At 37.4% G+C, this 21871-nt stretch overlaps 1 protein-coding gene and 1 pseudogene across 1 annotated transcript in view; one reads left to right on the top strand and one right to left on the bottom strand.

Annotated features, from left to right (window-relative positions):
- TAFA2 (TAFA chemokine like family member 2) overlaps positions 1–21871 on the top strand; it is a 564942-nt gene that overhangs the window by 524605 nt on the left and 18466 nt on the right. The gene's annotated exons all lie outside the window — the stretch shown is intronic.
- On the bottom strand, positions 13663–14357 carry LOC101903699 (sentrin-specific protease 8-like; annotated as a pseudogene).

The following is a 21871-nucleotide window of genomic DNA, read 5'->3' on the forward strand; positions in this document are numbered from 1 at the left end:
AGTATTGACTTTAATTTTTGTCTTGAGCAAATAGAATGAGGAATTTGACATTATGTGAGTTGGGGAGAACAGGCTTTATATTTTACATTAATACCCACTAAATCTAGGTTATGTAGTAGAAATTTAAGCATAACTTCTTAAATTTGATATTTATTAAGAGGAGTAAGTAAAAATTTTTTTATCATGGTAAGAAAAAATGGAGATATTGAGTGAAATTCATACTAGAGAAGATTTAAAATCTCAAATGACACAGACATTTGAAAAAAGCATTTAAGCAATCCTGTAATTATTGTAATATTAAGTTTTAAAAAGAGATGTAGACAGAATGTTTTTTTCCTCAATTAGATTTAAGTCTAAGGGTAGAGGAATACCAATCTAGATGTCCAAGCAGTACCACTTCTAAAAGTGACATTTTAAACCTAGTATTTTAAATTTAAGAGCTGCTTACTTAATTAATAGTAATTTAATAGAGCCAAGAGTGTCTCCTTTGTTATTTATTTAGTTATTAGAAATTATTGCAAAGACCTTTAACAAATAAATCATCAGAAAATATATTCTTTTAAAAAAACTTGGCTTACATTTTTACAATTAAAATGAGAAATGGACAACTCATGAGTGTTTTGAAGTTCCTATAAGATTTAAATGCTTCTACAGTACTTGGGCCCGGTATTTTTTGTGGGTGTTACTCTGAATATTGTGCTTATAATCTTATAATTAATTGTGAATGTTTGCACATTGTAATGGGAATCTAGTTCAGGCATCATAAAATTTCATTATGACATTTCATAATGTCATTAGCACTATGAGGTTTATATCTTTAGGCTACTGCCTAAATAGCATTCCTGTCTGTTACGTGAGGACTAAAACTATGTCAGAGATTTATTTTTAATATTAAGGAGCTTGCTATTTGTTCAAAGTTATATTCCTGGGGGACTTCCCTGGTGGCTCAGTGGTAAAGAATCCACCTGCAATGCAGGAAACACGGGTTTGATCTCTGGGTTGGGAAGATTCCCTGGAGAAGGATAGGGCAACTCACTCCAGTATTCTTGCCTGGAGAATTCCATGGACACAGGGGCCTGGCGGGCTACAGTCCATGGTGTCACAAAGAGTTGGATATGACTGAGCACAATCAAAGAAGAACAGTATGTCATAGGACTTGGGAGAACAGGAAGTTGGAGCATCTCTAGCTAGTGGGGGTTCTATGCCTCTTTCTTTTCTGTGGTGTATAACAACCCCTCTATTAAAAATATAATCTTTCCTGAATACATTCTTCAATGGCTCTTTCCCACTACTCTCCACACACTTTCTATGAAATTTAAATGCCTGAATCAATGATTTCAGATCCATTTTTATTTTCTTTGGAGAGTATGGTAAAATTTCCCTCAAGCTCAGAATTCCAGATGCTTTGTGCAGAAACAGCTGTAGTCTAACTCTCTTGGATGAGAGTAAATCCCATCCCCCTCCTCGCAGACTACCTCTAAATAATGGCCAGTTGGTTGTGAGGTGTACAAAAGCAGAGTTGAGCTTAACTATATAATGGTTAGACCACATCTGTAGTACCCATAAAATTCTAGACACCAACGTTCAATGGGCGTGAAAAAAAGAAGTTTATATAAAGGATTTTGTTGATATTTTCCTCAAAGAATAGAAGCACTAGGAGTAATAGTTTTTTAATTTTTTAAAGATATAACATGCAAAAGAAAAACATTAGACTTGTTCTATGTGACTACAAAGAATATAATTAGGGACAAGGAATAACTCTCTTGGTGTCAGCTCAAGATGATGTTGAACGGGCTGCCTTGAGAAATGGTAAATTCCTCATTTCTGGAAGTCATCAATTTGTGATTTAAAAGGATAAGCAGAAGTTCAGAGTTAACTAGTTCATTTTACTACAACAAACACAAAACAGCTTATGCAAAGCCAGGGAGGCATAGATGAGCATGTCTTATTCCTGGAATTAAAATCAGCTCATGGGGTAATTTCATATGTGTGATGGAACCCCTGAGAAGGGAATCACGATGGCATTTTAACTGCCATGCTAAAAGAAGTGGGTGTTATTCTCTAAGCAATGGTGAACCACTGAAGAACCTTAAATAGTAAAGGAGAAGAGTCTGATTTACACTTTACAAAGTCTATTTGGCTACAGTGGTGAATTGTAGGGAACTGAGATAAGGATAACAATTTTGAACTAAGGGGAAAAAAAAAAAAGCGATACACTGAGGGTGTCCAGGAGTAGGAAAGGAAAATCAGCAAGGCTTGGTAACAAACTGAATATAAGAGGCTACTGAGAGAAAATTATCTCCCCATATTTCTGGCTTAACCTGTTTGGTAATGCTAATTGATAAAGACACAATGAAGTAGAGATATTGAGTGGATAGTTTACTATATAGCCCTAGAAATCAAGATAGAAGTCTAAGAATAATCATCCCTGAAGTGAAAGTGTTAGTCACTCAGTCATGTCCAACTCTTTGGAGACCCCATGGACTTCAGCCCACCAGGCTCCACTGTCCATGGAATACTCAAGGCAAGAATACTGGAATGGGTGGCCATTCCCTTCTTCATGGGATCTTCCCTACCCAGGGATTGAACCTGGGTTTCCCTCATTGCAGGCTGATTCTATACCATCTGAGCCACCAGGGGAGTCCAATCATACCTAGATGGTGTTGAAATAATTAACTAAAAAGGCTGTCCTAAAAGGAATATGTTGAAAGGGAAGAGCATCAATGACATTTTAGCTGGTAATGTATAAGGTACTTGCTAAGGAACATGAAGTGTAGACAGAGAACTCGGAAAACCAAGAGAGACAAGATTCCAAGAGAACACAGAATGGGAGAGTTCCAGAGAGACAGGGCCATCAGTTGATCCAACAAGGACATAGAATCTACAACAGATTATATGGTCTTTAAGTTTCTTTCTGGGTGTGATATTTGAAAGAAGTACTGGAAGTTCATGATCTGTCAGCTGAATATTACTTACTATCAAAATCTTAATACCAGAATCCTAGTTGGATGGTGTCATTGGTGACACATTGTAAACACTGCAGAATATACATCTATTTAAAACAGAATGGAGTGTTAGAAACATTTTTAAAATAGGAGTATGACTCCCTTTAGCAGAACTAACTAACTCTATTTAAGGGAAGCCTATCCATTCGTTTGTTCATTCAGTCTGCAAAGATCAATTGGAGGTCTGTTATGTGGCACTGAGCCTGATAGTGTGGTAGGCTTTGGGGATTCTAATTTAAAAAAAAAAAAATCAAAAAACTTTGCTGTCCAAGAGTTCACGGTCAACTGGAGAGAAAGTCAATAAATCACTTTCATGTGCAGAACTGGTCGGACAGAGGTTTGTATAGATGCCATGGGAATGCATGGGCAGTGTAATGTTGCTGGCCTATAACCTTCCTAAAACACATGGACAACAGGTTTTTAGACCATTCAAAGGCAAATTACTAAATAATTTGTCTGCTTAATAGATAGTGACTAAGCACAATGGAAATATTATGTTCTGTGATGTCAAAATATGCTTTCATTGTTTTCCACCTTTGCATCTGTTATTCTACCGCTATACGAAAATGAAAATCCATTAGGATGCTTTTTCGACTAGATTCTTTCCTCTTGATGAACTATTCATAGAGACAACACTAAGTACTTTCTGGATTAGACTTTTAAATCACTTAAAATTTTTCTGATAGTTTTAAAATATGAGAGAGGGGAAGGAGAAAGATTTGTATATGGGACCATAGTAATAGCTCTAATTAAACAGAGACTAATTTAAAATTGCCACCTGAAAAGAAGAATATTGGAGCCTTATAACACTGTGCATATCTATTAATGCTTCAAGCTTATAGAACAATTTTAAAATCTTTAACATATTACTAACAGCAAAACCAACCATTCAGTTAAAATGTCACCCAAGATATAAAACTCAAATTGCCAAATTAAAGCAAAGAAGCCAAAAATCTTTATAGTTTATAACTAAGATAGGGAATTCCATGTATATAATGCTTAATATTGAACTTATTATAGACAAGAATTATTTAGCCGCTGAATGTACCTTTTGCTGCTGTGGTTCAGTATTATTGTGCTTTGCTCCTATTAAGTTGAGATGTTGGCTTCCTATGATTTATGATGGGATTAGCCTGAAGTCAATAAAGGGCTGTTCTGCTGAGGTTCTTTTTACTGTTGGCTATTTTACCTTTACTCTTTATTGCTTATTCTCTTCTGGTGGCAAATATATTTTACCTTTACCTTGCCTCTCCTATTCTCTTTCTAGCCCTATTAAAGGAACACTAGAAGTAAGAGAGAGAGACAGACAGACAAAATAATACCAGGCAGTGTAAATTCATTTTCAAAGGATATTTGCAAATAATCAAATGCAATGTGTTTTACAACTTTAAAACACCCTATTCTAGAAAGGACTGTTTGAGTAATCATGAAGAGAGTTGATTTGGTCAGCCTGTTTCTAGGATTCATAACTGAGATGCTTTTATTCTATCTTGAAATAAAATTGAATATTCTCAACAAACACATTGGCTGACAAATAAATTTAAACAGGTATCATGATTAGAAATCTCAGCCTCCAACTTCAATTACAACATGTGATCGATTTATGAGATTACTGAAGGCAAATGTCTGCCAGACAGCCAACCATTGTTTGAGATTAAATTTCAGCAGTGAAATCAACTTGTTGAGAGCACCCCTGCATGTATAATATAGATGTGAACTATCTGCCTCCACATTATAACCTTGATGATTTCTTGTATGAGCTGTAAGGAAAGTCCTTTATGAATAAAGCTTTCGGTTAATGGTGACTTTTGACAAATTCACATTTCACCTATGCAATGGTCTAAGGAGACCCTAATTCAGTGCAACTATATCTTATCACTGTATATTATACCAAAGATATTGTAACATGAAAGAAAAGTGTTCAGTATCAATAGATTAAAAATATCTAGGGTAGAAGTTACAGTTGACATCAGAGATTTCAACTGTATAGATCCACTCATGTCGATGTTTTTCAGTAATACTACATGATCCATGATTGGTTGAATCTGTGGATAAGGAATTGTGTATGTGCAGATTTTTGACTGTGCAGGGGTGGTACCCCTAAGCACTTCAGTATTCAGATCTCTGCAAACCCATCATGAAGGTAGACTAATTCCTGCTCAAAAGGCAAATGATAGCTACAACTTTATAGGCTTTACAAGTAGAATGGTCATATTGAGAGTGTCCCTTTCAAGTTCCACTAGAAAGAAATTCAAGAAATATTGCAACTGTTGCTCAGTCATCACATGATCTTGATTATTAGAAGGCAGTAAATATAGGAACCGTGTGTTCAGAAAGTCAGAAAGTCAAGGGCAAGGTATTAGTTGGTATATGGTTAATATTATATGTACATTTGTCTGGGCCATAGTGCCCAGATGTTCGGTCAAACATTTTAGGGGATGTTTCTGTGGAGGTGTATGTGTGTCTGCATGTGTTTGAGGGAAGAGAAAAACAGGTTTAATCAGCACTAGTAATTCCAAGGTCACCCCCACCCCCAAGTGACAGTAATCTTAAATGGTTTAAGCTACCTTTTGCATGAAGTCACAAGGTCTCAAAACTGTTTTACCTTATTTTAAATGGGTACAGCATGTTTACGGAATTACAAATGCCATGACACAACACATTGGTATATTCTCATTTTTAGAAATTATTGGAAAACTGATTTCACAGTTTAAAGGAGGACACATTACAGTATCTAAAAGATCAATTTTAGGGGTAATAACTTAATACCTGATGCATCTGGATCTAGCTATAATAACTCATTTGAATTTACATTTCTTATCTCTGGAATATTCCATTCCATAGTTTCCAAGACTAGGGACAGTTACTGCTGCTGCTGCTGTTGCTAAGTCACTTCAGTCATGTACGACTCTGTGAGACCCCATAGACAGCAGCCCACCAGGCTCCCCCATCCCTGGGATTCTCTAGGCAAGAACACTGGAGTGGGTTGCCATTTCCTTCTCCAATACGTGAAAGTGAAAAGTGAAAGTGAAGTCACTCAGTTGTGTCTGACTCTCAGCAACCCCATGGACTGCAGACTATCAGGCTCCTCCATCCATGGGATTTTCCAGGAAAGAGTACTGGAGTGGGTTGCCATTGACTTCTCCAGGGACAGTTATTATAGGAACTCAAATCAGATAGTCATTCCTAAAGGCTTCTATAAGGCTGTTTTTAGGAGCGATTTAAATTTATTGGTGGACTTGAGTAAAGCAGATTACCCTTCATTTGGGTGGGCCTCATGCCATCATTTGAAGTCCTAAATGGAACAAAAGACTGAACTCCTCTGTCTTATCAGTCAAAATACATAGTGAAATGGAGATAAGTAATTTTCCTGGTAAATAATTCCAAGTAATAGTATTTAAGCATGATCACTGTACTTGGGAGAGGAATAAATGAACACAGGGAAAACCTCAATATGAGAAGAACATATAAAAAGTACCAAATAGAAGTCACAGGACTAAAGTTTATAATATGTGCTTAGTTGCTCAGTAGTGTCCGATTCTTTGTGATCCTTTGGACTGTAGCTTGCCAGGCTTCTCTGTCCATGGTATTTCCCCGGCAAGAATACTGGAGTGGGTGGCCATTTCCTTCTCCAGGGGATCTTCCCAACCCAAGGATCGAACCCATGTCTCCTGGGTCTTTATCCACTGAGCTATCAGGGAAGCCAAAGTTTAGAATAACTGATCTGAAAAATATTTACACTACAGGGGTTCAACAGCAGACTAGAGGAGGCAAAAAAAGACCAATGAACTTGAAAACAGAACAGTGGGTATACCCTATCAGAGCAGTAAAAAAGAATGAAAAAAAAAAGTCAAGATTAGCTTAAGGAACTTAATGGACAATATCAGACTAACACTGGCATCATGGGATTACAGAAGGAGGAAAGAAAAAAAAAAAAGGCAGAAAGCTGATTTGAAAAAATAATGGCTGAAAACTTCCCTAATTTGGAGAAGGAAACAGACATTCATGTTCTGGAAGCCCAGAGAGTTCCTAATAAGATGAAAACCAGAGAATCCAATCTATATTCATACATCATGAGAAACACTGGACTGGATTAAGCACAAGCTGGAATCAAGATTGCAGGGAGAAATATCAATAACCTCAGATATGCAGATGACTCTGCTCTTATGGCAGAAAGTGAAGAAGAACTAAAGAGCCTCTTGATGAAAGTGAAACAGGAGAGTGAAAAAGTTGGCTTAAAGCTCAATATTCAGAAAACTAAGATCATGGCATCTGGTCCCATCACTTTGTGGCAAATAGATGGGGAAACAGTGGCTAACTTTTATTTATTTTTTTTTTGGTCTCCAAAATCATTGCAGATGGTGATTGCAGCCATGAAATTAAAAGACGCTTATTCCTTGGAAGAAAAGTTATGACCAACCTAGATAGCGTGTTAAAAAGCAGAGACATTACTTTGCCAACAAAGGTCCATCTAATCAAGGCTATGGTTTTTCCACTAGTCATGTATGGATGTGAGAGTTGGACTGTAAAGAAAGCTGAGCACTGAAGAATTGATGTATATACCTGTGGTGGATTCATGTTAATGTATGGCAAAACCAATACAATATTGTAAAGTAATTAGCCTCCAATTAAAATGAATAAATTTATATTAAAAAATAAATTAAAAAAATGTAAATTGAGTGCCGAAGAATTGATGCTTTTGAACTGTGGTGTTGGAGAAGACTCCTGAGAGTCCCTTGGAGTACAAGGAGATCCAACTAGTCCATCCTAAAGGAGATCAGTCCTGGGTGTTCACTGGAAGGACTGATGTTGAAGCTGAAACTCCAATACTTTGGCCACCTGATGCGAAGAGCTGACTCATTTGGAAAGACCCTGATGCTGGGAAAGACTGAGGGCAGGAGGAGAAGGGGGCGATGGAGGATGAGATGGTTGGATGGCATCACTGACTCAATGGACATGGGTTTGGGTGGACTCCGGGAGTTGGCAATTGGCAGGGAGGCCTGGCGTGCTGCAGTCCATGGGGTTGCAAAGAATCGGACACGACTGAGCAAATGAACTGAACTGAAAATGTCAAAATTAAAGACAAGGAGAGAATCTTAAAAACAGCAAGAGAAAAAACAATCTGTAAAGAAACCCCCGCAAGACTATCAGCAGTTTTCTCAGCAGAAATTTTGCAGGTCAGAAGGAGGTGGCATGAAATATCCAAAGTACTGAAAGAAAAATTACCATCTAAGAATATTCTACCTGGCAAAGTTGTCATTTAGAATTGAAGGAATGGATGAATTTTCCAGACAAATAAGAACTAACCAAGTCCATTATTAAACTGGCTTCACAAAAAAATGTTAAAGTGACCCCTTTAAGTTAAAAAGGAAGGGCCCTAATTAGCAACAAGGAAACATATAAAAAGTATAAATCTCACTGGTAAAGGTAAATATATGGAGAAGGTAATGAATTACTTAGAAAGCTATTATGAATAATGAAAGATAAAAATATTTTGTAAAAATAACTATAAAATGTGTTAAGGGATACATAAGATAGAAGGATTTAAAACATAACATCAAAAAGATAAAATGTGGTATGGGAAATAAAACTGTAGAGCTTTAGATTATTTGTACTTAAATTATTATCAACCTCAAATAGAGAGTTATAAGTGTAAGTTGTTATATGTAAGCCTCATAATAACCACAAAATAAAAACCTAAGAAACAAGAAAAATCTCTAACAATCCAACTTTACCCCTTAAGAACCTAGGAGAAGAACAGCAACCTAAACCCAAACATAGTGGAAGGAATGAACTAACAAGGATGAGAGGAATAAATGAAAAAGAGACTAAAATATATAATAGAAGAGATAAGATATTGTTCTTTGAAAAGACAAAATTAACATTTTATATATATATATATATATACACACACACACACACACACACATATATATATGACACCTATATAAAAAGAAGTGATATCTTTCTATATGCCTAGAGGATGTTTTTCATGTGTATAGTTTGGCACTCTATGTAAATACGGAGAAATTTTTTTACCCTGTATATCAGTTCAGTTCAGTCGCTCAGTCGGGTCCAACTCCCTTCTCCTCCTGCCCCCGATCCCTCCCAGCATCAGGGTCTTTTCCAATGAGTCAACTCTTCACATGAGGTGGTCAAAGTATTGGAGTTTCAGCTTCAGCATCAGTCCTTCCAATGAACACCCAGGACTGATCTCCTTTAGGATGGATATAGTTCCTATCAATAGATATAGGAAAACAAAATCAAATCTGAATCATTATTTACTAAGCACTTATTGAACATATATTCAACGCCAGTCATTGTATCAGGAACTGGATATCCAAAGACAAATATAATCACAATATTTCTGCTGAATGGAGAAGTCTCTTCGAATTACATATTTTCCTATCTACAGTAGAAGTTTTGACATATTTTCTGATCTCTTTAGTCTACATTCTTCTTATTATGACTATTAGATACAAGCTTACTTTGGAAAGGGCAATCTTCTAATAAGATATGTAAAGCAGACAAGTAGTTTGAAAAGTTGTAATCTTAAATCATCTATGTCTAAGTATGTGATTTTGATAAGAAAAAAAAAAAAAAAACAAAAACCTGTTACAACACCAAAGAAAACAATCTCACTCCTTAGTTATACCACATACAACAGAGCTAAGAAGTAGAGTCATAAAAACACTGTGGAGCTCTATGCCTAGCTGCTTAGCCTAACATGTAAACAAAGAAGCTTTGTTTTTTGGGAGGGGAGTAAATAGTCTATGTTTAATTTAGTAGGACTTTTACATTAAAAAAAAAAAAAAATTGTTGAAAACTCTAGGAAGGATCCCAGAGTTATATTAGCATTGCCTTAACCACTCTCAGTGGATACATTGTCAGGAATGTCTGTCTGTCTTTTCACAATGGATCTCATTTGCTTCAATGAGAAATGGAAGCTGCGTTCCATTGAGAAGTCTTCAAGGATGGTATAATGATTAAGAAACCAACTGTCTAGAAGTTAGATTACTTGAGTTCACATCCCTGTTGTGCAACTGAGTAATTGATGGACTTGAGCAAATTGCTTTACATCTGTGCTCCTCAATTTGCACATCTGTGGGATTGGGGCAGCAATGCACTTACCATATAGTTTCCGTATTTGGATTAAATGAGTTAATATTTGTAAAGCACTTAAAAGAACTCTTGGCTGAATGCAAGGGCTATATGGCCTTGTTAAGTGAAATAGATGAATCAAGCAAGTTACTAATAGGCTCAAAAAGTGGACCAGTTTCCTCACAACTCAAACATAAACACTATTATTCCACAGGAGTCAGTCTTGTTAAATAAATACTGACACAGAGATTTCTCAAGACTTCTTTTACCACCTCCATGCACATTGAAACAAAGGTTTTAAAGAAAAAACACAAGTTCCTTGAGGTTGGTCTATGTGTACCCATTCCCTCCCCTTTGGATTAGCTACAAAAATTCATCCTAAACCATAGAGATGGAGTAAGTGGATTCCAGGGCCTGTAATAGTCACAGGATCTGGGCCTTTCCAGTTACCTATTAAAGATAAGATAGATAAGCCTAGTGGGAACTTCTGTATTAATCAGTTATAAAGGTATCTTTCCCAGGTTTATGCTGCAGGAACTGAAACAGTTTCTCCTTTGGTGGCTTTTCAGCAGCTTCTTTTGAGGATTTCTTGAAGTTACAAAGTAAAGGTGGCTTTTTTTTTTTTTTTTCCCCTGCCTATTGTTGACATTAACTTCGCTGATACTTTTATATTCACTGATACAATTCAAGGAGGACTCACAGAAAGTATCCATTTATGGTTAAATTGTTAACTTGAAAGGGAGGGATGTTATGTTGTGGTTTACATGCTAGGTATGGGGGGGGGGGGTTCTTTTTTTTTTCAGGTAAATTTGTTGCAATTGTTTGCCTATAGCAATGTGAGATGAGATTAGTTGCTGCAGCAGTAAAGGACTGTTTTATTGAATGTGGAGCTCCCCTTGCCCATTCTGCTATTGCTAATACAACATTAATGCTCTCACTAAATCACAAAAACACCAAGTAGAAACTGATACTGGAAGCGTTTATAGACATTCAGCAATTAGCAGAGGCCAATAATTCCTATTTATGGCATAACAAATAAAACTTAAGTGATTTTTTAACCTCAGTATATTTCAAACAAAATATGTTATACGTAAGTTTTTGATCTCAGGAAATACACTACATTAGGTCTTATATATGTCTTATATATATATAGGTCCTATATATATAGGTCTTATATATATAGGTCTTATATATAGGTCCATAATATGCCTTCTTTATAATTTATCCTCACTCTTATATAACCTTTGAAAATAAAGTGGACTTGACCCAGAAGATGCATAGCATTGAAAGGACAATGATATTATCAAAGAGCCAGAAATGCATTTACATTTAATGCCTTGTTATATAATTAGAGTTCATATTTTATAACAGTGGAATAATGAGAATAATCTGGAGTAGCTAAACATGTTTTTGTTTTTTATTTTTCCTTGTAGAAGGAGTAGCATTTCTTTTTACTCCTGTTCCACATTTCAAAAATTATATCGTCTGCATTTTGAATTAAGTGAGAGTTGAGAAAGGTCACTTTTTCTCCTTTATATCTCAAAAATAAACCAACTTTTAGTAAGTTTCAGATGTAAAACAAGAGGTCCACCACAGACAAATGTCTGTGACAAACTTTCAACAAAGTTATTTAAGATTCCCCCTTTCTTAAAGTGCTCTAGGAATCAGATGGGTGACTATGGGCTAACACCATCTCTATCAAGTATTGGCAAAGGTTATACTGGGAAAGCTTTTGCTTGTTGAATAGAATAGGTATCACAGAACTGAGTAACTGATAATACTTCAATCTTGAATTAGGTTAGGTCTTGATCTGCTTCTAGCCAGTTGATCTCTTGAAATATGTGGGCTGTGCGGTAAGTTTTGGTTGCTCTACGATTTTTTTCTTGCTTCTAGATTTCACATATTCTCAATTTGTTTTAGAGATCAATCTTTTTTCTTTGGAATAAACCAAGAACTGGAAAAGGCCAGTTTTCATTCCAACCTCAAAGAAAGGCAATGCTAAAGAATGCTCAGACTACCGCACAATTGTACTCATCTCATACGCTAGTAAAGTAATGCTCAAAATTCTCCAAGCCGGGCTTCAGCAACACGTGAACCATGAACTTCCAGATGTTCAACTGGTTTTAGAAAAGGCAGAGGAACCAGAGATCAAATTGCCAACCTCTGCTGGATCATGGAAAAACGAAGAGAGTTCCAGACAAACATCTATTTCTGCTTTATTGACTATGTCAAAGCCTTTGACTCTGTGGGTCACAATAAACTATGGAAAATTCTGAAAGACATGGGAATACCAGACCACCTGACCTGCCTCTTGAGAAACCTATATGCAAGTGAGGAAGCAACAGTTAGAACTGGACATGGACCAACAGACTGGTTCCAAATAGGAAAAGGAGTATGTCAAGGCTGTATATTGTCACCCTGCTTATTTAACTTATATGCAGAGTACATCATGAGAAACGCTGGGCTGGAAGAAGCACAAGCTGGAATCAAGATTGCCGGGAGAAATATCAATCACCTCAGATATGCACATGACACCACCTTTATGGTAGAAAGTGAAGAGGAACTAAAAAGCCTCTTGATGAAAGTGAAAGAGGAGAGTGAAAAAGTTGGCTTAAAGCTCAACATTCAGAAAACTAAGATCATGGCATCTGGTCCCATCACTTCATGGGAAATAGATGGGGGAACAGTGGAAACAGTGTCAGACTTTATTTTTTTGGGCTCCAAAATCACTGCAGATGGTGACTGCAGCCATGAAATGAAAAGACGCTTACTCCTTGGAAGGAAAGTTATGACCAACCTAGATAGCATATTCAAAAGCAGAGACATTACTTTGCCAACAAAGGTCCATCTAGTCAAGGCTATGGTTTTTCCAGTAGTCATGTATGGATGTGAGAGTTGGACTGTGAAAAAAGCTGAGCGCCGAAGAATTGATGCTTGCTTTTGAACTGTGGTGTTGGAGAAAACTCTTGAGAGTCCCTTGGACTGCAAGGAGATTCAACCAGTCCATTCTAAAGGAGATCAGTCCTGGGTGTTTTTTGGAAGGACTGATGCTAAAGCTGAAACTCCAGTACTTTGGCCACCTCAAGCGAAGAGTTGACTCATTGGAAAAGACTCTGATGCTGGGAGGGATTGGGGGCAGGAGGAGAAGGGGACGACAGAGGATAGGATAGCTGGATGGCATCACCGACTCGATGGACATGAGTTTGGGTAAACTCCAGGAGCTGGTGACGGACAGGGAGGCCTGGCGTGCTGCAGTTCATGGGGTCGCAAAGAGTCGGACATGACTGAACGACTGAACTGAACTGAACTGAATGTGTATAAGGGAGCCCAAAAGGGAATTAATCAATTTTTGTGCATATTTTGAAGACATCTTTACAGAACATATTGCTCTGAAGTTAGGGTTAAAGTGACACTTTCCACTAGAATAATGCAGAAGACAACATTCTTTCATGAGAAGGTAAGCATTCTAAGCATTCCTCTCCGAGGCATCTTCCCTCAGGCACTGAGATTGCAGCCTCCAACACTTGGGGACAGCAGAAGGAAGAGACTTCAAAAGTCAAATATATTTCAACAGCTCATTTTTAGCAAGTCTGGCAGTGAGATCTTTCCATTCTTCTCTCTTCTCTGTGATGTATGTAGGAGCGAGTAGCTGCAGTAGTGATTCTGGCTGTTGTCTAAAGAAGTTCTGACACAAGGCCTCAGTGTTCCATTTCACATACATCCCACAGTCATAGCTGTTTTGTTGAGCAGGAGTTTTCTCTTCCATAAAGAGAAGAAAGCCTAAGAAAGCCTCCAGTTTCTCTGCTACCTGCTTCACATGGAGTGAGTTACTATTACCATAAGAATCATAATGAAAAAGACCATTTTTATCTTGCAGATAAACCAAAAAAGCTCCAGTGGGTTCCCCCAGCTGTGTGGTTGGAACTATCATTGATGGCTAAAAATATAACTCTTATTGGGGAGGTCCAAGGGTTCAAGGAACATGGCAGTCTCTGCTGGGCTGCCAGTGCACTTGATGAACTGAGTAACTTCGGGGCTGATGAAGTAGACATGGCCAGAGCAGTCATGAAACTGACTGCTGGAAAAGTACTCAAAGGCAAACCCAATAACATAAACATTGAGCCAGCTTGGAGGATCCAGTAGTGAGAAGTCTGATTGCCACAGTAGACTGTCCATGTAACTCAAAACTACTGGGTCCATCTGGTATTGACCAGGGCTGCTCAGAAATTCCAGAAGCTGTTTCAGGCCTCACCATCCCTACCAGCCTCCAAACAGCTCTGTACTGGCTGGAAAAGCAATGCTATAGTCTCAAATCCAGAGTTTTCTACCCCAAAATTGTAACATTCCCCTCTAGTTCTCTAAGGCAGAGGTTCCCACCTCTGCTGTAAAGTGAAGAAAAGAAGTTTGGGCAGAGCCTCCTGAGGGCAATGAAATGGGGCCTAAACTTATGTTTTTGAAAATATTTATTTTCAAGTACTGAATCAAAGTGTTTGTTAGGATTTATTGTATTCTCACTACAGGCATTATTGCATTTAATCTTCACAGTAGTGGGATGAGATAGGGATTATCTAATTGTATAGGGAAGAAAAAGCTAATGGAGGTGATGGAATTCCAGTTGAGCTATTTGAAATCCTAAAAGATGATGCTGTGAAAGTGCTGCACTCAATATGCCAGCAAATTTGGAAAATGCAGTAGTGGTCACAGGACTGGAAAAGGTCAGTTTTCATTCTAATCCCAAAGAAACACAATGCCAAAGAATGCTCAAAATACCACACAATTGCACTCATCTCACATGCTAGTAAAGTAATGCTCAAAATTCTCCAAGCCAGGCTTCAACAATATGTGAAGTGTGAAGTTCCAGATGTTCAAGCTGGTTTTATAAAAGGCAGAGGAACCAGAGACCAAATTGCCAATATCCATTGGATGATTGAAAAAGCAAAAGAGTTCCAAAAAAACATCTATTTCTGCTTTATTGACTCTGCCAAAGCCTTTGACTATGTGGATGACCATGAACTGTGCAAAATTATTCAAGAGATGGGAATACCAGACCACCTGACCTGCCTCTTAAGAAATCTGTATGCAGGTCAGGAAGCGACAGTTAGAACTGGACATGGAACAACAGACTGATTCCAAAATTGGGAAAGGAGTATGTCAAGGCTGTATATTGTCATCCTGCTTATTTAACTTATATACAGAGCACATCATGAGAAACGCTGGGCTGGATAAAGCACAAGTTGGGATCAAGATAGCTGAGAGAAACATCAATGACCCCAGATATGCAGATGATACCACACCTATGGCAGAAAGTGAAGAACTAAAGAGCCTCTTGATGAAAATGAAAGAGGAGAGTAAAAAAGTTGGCTTAAAGATCATGGTATCTGGTCCCATTACTTCATGGCAAATAGGTGGGAAACAGTGGTTGACTTTATTTTTTTGGGCAGATGGTGACTGCAGCCATGAAATTAAAAGATGCTTACTCCTTGGAAGAAAAGTTATGACCAACCTAGGCAGCATATTCAAAAGCAGAGACATTACTTTGCCAACAAAGGCCCATATAGTCACGGCCATGGTTTTCCCAGTAGTCATGTGTGGATGTGAGAGTTGGATAATAAAGAAAGCTGAATGCTGAAGAACTGATGCTTGTGAACTGTGGTGTTGGAGAAGACTCTTGAGAGTCCCTTGGACTGCAAGGAGATCCAACCAGTCCATCCTAAAGGATATCAGTCCTGAATATTCATTGGAAGGACTGATGCTGAAGCTGAAACTCCAATACTTTAGCCACCTGATGCCAAGAACTGACTCATTTGAAAAAGACCCTGATGCTGGGTAAGATTGAAGGAGGGCGGAGAAGGGGACGACAGAGGATGAAATGGTTGAGTGGCATCACTGACTCAATGGACATGAGTTTGAATAAGCTCCCAGAGTTTGTGATAGACAGGGAAGCCTGTCGTGCTGCAGTCCATGGGATCACAAAGAGTCAGACATGACTGAGTGACTGAACTGAACTGATAGGGAAGAAAACGGAGGGGTTTTTGAGAGTGAAATAATAGGGCTGCACAGTTGACAAATAGCTACCTCAGGATAAGCTCCCTGGCTGGTTGATGTTCTTAATCCCATGCTCTTAACCATTGCTTATAATTACTGCCTGCCTAATTTTCTGAAAATCCTAAATTCATCATTTTCCTCCTCCTCATCATCAGTTAATGAGCATTCATATGAGTCAAACATGTAAACTTTTTTTTAATTGGGAGAAATTGAAATTTACAAATGATTGCCTTTTTCAAGTTTGGGCAAAATTGGGAAAGTTCCATCATAATAGAATTTTTACTTATAAACTAATAGACATAACCCCCCAAATTCAGGAAATGAACCCTATACTTAAGACAGTGTTTTGAAATAGACCTAGATTTTGTACAAAGCCTATTTGCCTTTTTATTATAACAAATATTTTATCTTAAAAGTAATAGTCTATGCAATAGTGTTAATTTGCTTTTCAGAGTTCATGACCTTGGATTATAGTACTAACTAATAATATTATAGTCAATTTTTCACATTACAACCTCTATGTCTCATTTTTATGATGGAAAGGTTGAAGAACTTAGTACAGAGCTATATCTAGGAACCCTTCTTCAATGCCAGCCTTAAAAATTTATTAGCAATTTCATGTGATTTAATGGGTTTCAGAAATGTTTTATGCTTCAAGTTATGTTCCCCTTTTGCCTGAATTTCAGTGGCTGATATTCTTGTATCAGAGAGTCATTCATTCATAGCTTAAAGATTTCAACATTCAGGAATTATTTATTAAAATTCAAATTTCCACAATAAGGGTAATTACTCTATGTAGGTGATAATAGAATTTATGGTCCTGAGGCCTTATTTCCAGGGTAGACCCAACAGGAAGTCAGGACGACAGGTGTAAATCAGGATTATCCAAGGCAAACTAGAAAATATAGTCAGTGAAGTATAAGCAACTTAATTTCTAGTCTGACCATTAGATGAAAGTAAGTTTGAAGAGAAGACTTGAGTTAAACATGATTATAATGCAGAGGTATGATGCAGGTAAATACCAAAGTAAATCTGAACTGTTACTTAATTTGTTGGATGACTAATCAACACCAAGTTCATCATTAAAACTGATCCCACATAACTTGACTTTCACTTTTAGTAATGGATATTTAGTAATATGGTCAAGGTACCCCTTTCTTCTTTCCTGCCCCCAAAAGGAGATTGAAGAATTTGACAAATTATAAGGTGGTATACCTGGAGGCACTGAAAAGTCCACAAGAAAGGGAAGAGCATCTAGTCTAGAATCCAAGGTCGAGGGGTGGGGAGCAGGGAGGAAGGGTGGAGAAGTGGTGGTGAAGAGCAAGAGAGATTAGTCCAGACTTGGGAGTTACTAAAGCCTTGGAGGTAACTGTCAGTGTTAACAAAAGAAGGCAAAGGAGAGGAAAATGGAATCTAGAATAAGTGAAACAAATAGCAAGTACTTGGTAGTTATTAACCCATATTTGTCAGTGATTATACCAAATCCCCCAGGCCTGAATGACCCAATTATTAATAACAGGCAAATACAATGATTGTCAATCTGGATCAAAAAATCAAAACACAAGTATATGTTATTTAACAGGAGTACCTGTTATATATAGTGCCTCTGAACTATAAAAATAAGGGAAAACAAAATTAAAAAAAAAAAAAACCAGAAAAAATACACTATGTAAAAACTAACCTAACAAAAAGTGATACAGTAATACTAGTAGTAAAGAAGAATTTGTGGCAACAATTACTGTTAAGGAGGGATATTTCCTAATAAAAGGTTTAATTCCTCATGAAGAAATCACATAAGTGACTTTCTGCATACATTACTGCTTCATGCTACTTCCCTTTTTACTAGAATTAGTAAAAATAACTAAGTTTTCAGTATTATCAAGAAGTATTATAAGCACTTAACACATATTAGTTCACTTAATCCTCACAAACATGTCATGAGATAGTCATGATTATTATCTTCATTTTATGCATGAGGAGATTGAGAAATGAAAATGTTGCCCAAAGTTTCAGAGCTAATAAGCAATGGAGCTGGGATGAAATGCAGGCAATCTACCCTTTAAGTTGTAAGAATAAATATTTGAGTAGAAGAGCCTAAATGGACCAAATAGTTTTTGGCTTTCCCTCTAGTACACATTTCAAATGAGTTTGCCATGGATGGGGTAGCACCTAAGATATTCTTTCCCCTGTACTTTGGATATTAGTTTAGCTGCTTTTCCATCTCTTTCTTTCAGAATCTTCTAAAAGCAGAGATATGGTATTTTTTCTCATGACTGAACTCACATTTCTCTTTAACTTCAATAGCTCAAGAACAGCTGAATAGTTAGGGGGAGGGAACATGGCTTTAAAGCTTTTCTTGTAGACATGAAAAACTAAGTGCTACAATGGAGGGATGAGTGACCTTCTTATTTCTGGATTGGTTTTCTATACTAGGAGATGTCTCAATTTAGCTGCAGTAGGAGTGAATGTAACTCATGTTATGCAGGAACTCTTTGCCACCAGTCAGTGGAAAACATTTGCCAGGAAAAACTTCTGTTGCTTGCCCTATGTGTGTGGATACAGTCCCTGACTACCCTCTTCCTTAAAACACTGCAAGCCTTCATTGTCTAAACAGAAAGAACAGTAGCCCTCTAAGTTATAAGAATAAATATTTGAATAGGAAGAGAGTCCATTATGAAAAGAAGTCATCGTGGTCTCGTTCACATATGTACTTAGGCTCTCTCCAGGTCCAACTTCCAGGAATGAGGCTTCTAGAGGGAGGAGCATACAAAGCCATGTGTGTTTCTGATAACTTCAATGTGGTTTCTTTTTGTGCCCCCATGAGAACAAGGATAGTATCTGCATTGCCCCCTTTTACCCTAGTAACATAGGAGCAATAACACTTGTGGAATAAACAAAGAAATAGATGAATGAACAAATGAACAAACGTCTGTGACTTCATCTACTACCACTCTCCTCACTGCTTACTCCATTGCCACCACCCTGCCCTTCTTACTTTTCTTGTTTCTGGACATTTGCACATGCTGTTCCTTCCGCCTGAAATGTTCTTCCTCCAGATGTCAGCTTGATTGGCTCTCTTATCTCTGTGGGTGTTTCCTGCAATTTCACATTCTCAGCAAGCCTTCCCCATCTAACTGAACTTGCATATTCCTGCCTCAAAAATCCTTTTGTTTCTCTTAACTTTCTGTTGGCATGGCCTAACATACTTAAAAATTTTACGGGTCATGTCTGTCATTTGTCTGGCTCTCTAGATTGTCAGTTTCACAGGAGCAGTGATTTTTTTCCCCCCATACAAAGGACAGTGCCTGCCACTTATTATGTGCTCAGTAAATATTAGTCAAACAAATGAATGGAAGAACCAGGTATGCAGGACCTGTTTCACTAGTTTTAAAGCCCCCCAAATAGGGATCACAGCCCCCAGAGTATCACTTACACTTATATGCTTCTTTGAGAAGCTTCACTTTTAAGTTATCTGAGCTTCAGTTTCTTCAACTATAACCTGGAGATAATAGTACTTAGTAACAAAGACTAACAATAAATTGTAAAAGTTGAAAAATTTCACATAATAATCATGAGGATTGCAAAAGAAAATGGATGTGCACTCAGCTGTCTACTGATGCTGGCAATTATGACCTGAGGAATGAATGCAAAGGAAGGGTGATTCCAGGTTTCCCTGAGGAGCAGAATGATTCACTGTCTTTGGCATTAGAATGTAGACCAGAAAATGCAGTCAGCTGCATTTTGCTAAGCAAAAATGAACTTGTTTGCCTTTAAAAATACTAGTCTCTTTATTTGAAAAAATAAAGTGGTGGTTGGAAGGGTGAGGCATCTTAAATATGGAGGCTATAAATTAAGTTAGTATGTCTATAGCATGTATGGTGGAGAGAGAGAGATTGCATGTACAGTATTTTGGGAACAAAGCGCTCATCGTGGTATCTGTTACTTTGTTACATCATAGGAAAATTGATATTTCATTTGTACCACCATACCTGATGCAAGTGAACATGTAATACCTAGATGTAGGGTAATTGTCACCACATAGTATTTCATGAGAAAATATCCTGACAGTGTTAAGCAGAAGTATGCAAATTACTCAAGAGAGTGATTTTTTTTAATTAGGATAATTTTAAACTGAAATATTAACTGTAATGAATATGCCAGAATGAACCTTGATGTATCTATTTGGACATTTCCTACATCCCAAGTGGTTAGTCTAAAACCAATTAAAGCACCACAGATTGCTATTATCTTCTTGCATTATTATTTTCCTGAATTAATTTCATTTTAAAAATCAGACCTTCTCCAAATGAGAATAAATTTAAATATCCGAGGTACAAATGTGAAGCTGATGTCAAGACCCATGCATATCTATAATTTCAAATTTTGAAACCACAGCATCATGGGAATAATCATAATTTTTTTTTAAATGGAGGTACTGACCTTTTGGGTCACTTAATCATTCCTCTTGCTATTCCCAGAGAATCCAAATAGTATCTCTAGTTTCCCTTCTGAAATTACTTATCACTTTTCCCTTATATTCATACATTAATTTGTTCATTTATCCATCCACCTACCCATTCCTCATTTCATCCTTTCATTTAGTAAGTATTAGGCATCATTTTGGCACCCCACTGCAGTACTCTTGCCTGGAAAATCCTATGGACGGAGGAGCCTGGTGGGCTGCAGTCCATGGGGTCACTAAGAGTCGGACACGACTGAGCGACTTCACTTTCACTTTTCACTTTCATGCATTGGAGAAGGAGATGGCAACCCACTCCAGTGTTCTTGCCTTGAGAATCCCAGGGACGGGGGAGCCTGATGGGCTGCCGTCTATGGGGTCGCACAGAGTCGGACACAACTGAATCGACTTAGCAGCAGCAGCAGCAGCAGTAGCAGCAGGCATCATTTATGTACCTGGAATGAAATACGGCTTAGCACTGAGGAAACAAAATGTATGCTAATATTTTTTCAGTACATCATAGTTAAGTGAGAGAAACAAACAGGTTAATAAATAATCATAATGCAATAAGATAGGTTTTTTTTTTATTTTTTTAAATTTTATTTTATTTTTAAACTTTACAATATTGTATTGGTTTTGCCAAATATCGAAATGAATCCGCCACAGGTATACATGTGTTCCCCATATAGAAGTATGGAAAAAGTATGTTTTCCATCTATTATGTTGACTGGATGAATCACAAAGGCTTATGATTTAGAAGTGGTAACGTTTGTTCTGAGGTTTGAAAGGAAAATATTTTAGGCAAAGGTAAAATGTATCCAAAGATAAGGAGATAGGACAGGGCATATCAAGTCCTAGGAGGATTAAATCATTAGGTGTGACTGGAGTTGGGTCTGTGTATCTCTGAAGAGGGTGGGAAGAGGAAAGATGAAGCTGGGTGGGTTGAGGTCTTATCATAAACGACTGTCTGTATTACCAGCAAGAATTTAGATTTCCTTCTATAATAGGACATTTTTATAGCTTTTTCTTTTTAGGATCATGATAGCAAACAGGAGGAGAAGCTCCAAGGCATGAGACCACTCAGGGAGACAAATTAGGAGGTTATTCCAACCCCACAAACCAGAATAAAGGCTTCGATTAAGATAGTAACAATAAGACACAGGGGGGAACTGATTAAGAAGATGACTAGGGTCTAGAAACTAATTAGAGATAAACATCTGGAGAAAATGCTATCATTGTTAAAAATATTCAATGGGGAGAA

This window comes from Bos taurus, chromosome 5 (assembly GCF_002263795.3).
Source record: "Bos taurus isolate L1 Dominette 01449 registration number 42190680 breed Hereford chromosome 5, ARS-UCD2.0, whole genome shotgun sequence".
Classification (NCBI taxonomy): Eukaryota; Metazoa; Chordata; class Mammalia; order Artiodactyla; family Bovidae; genus Bos; species Bos taurus.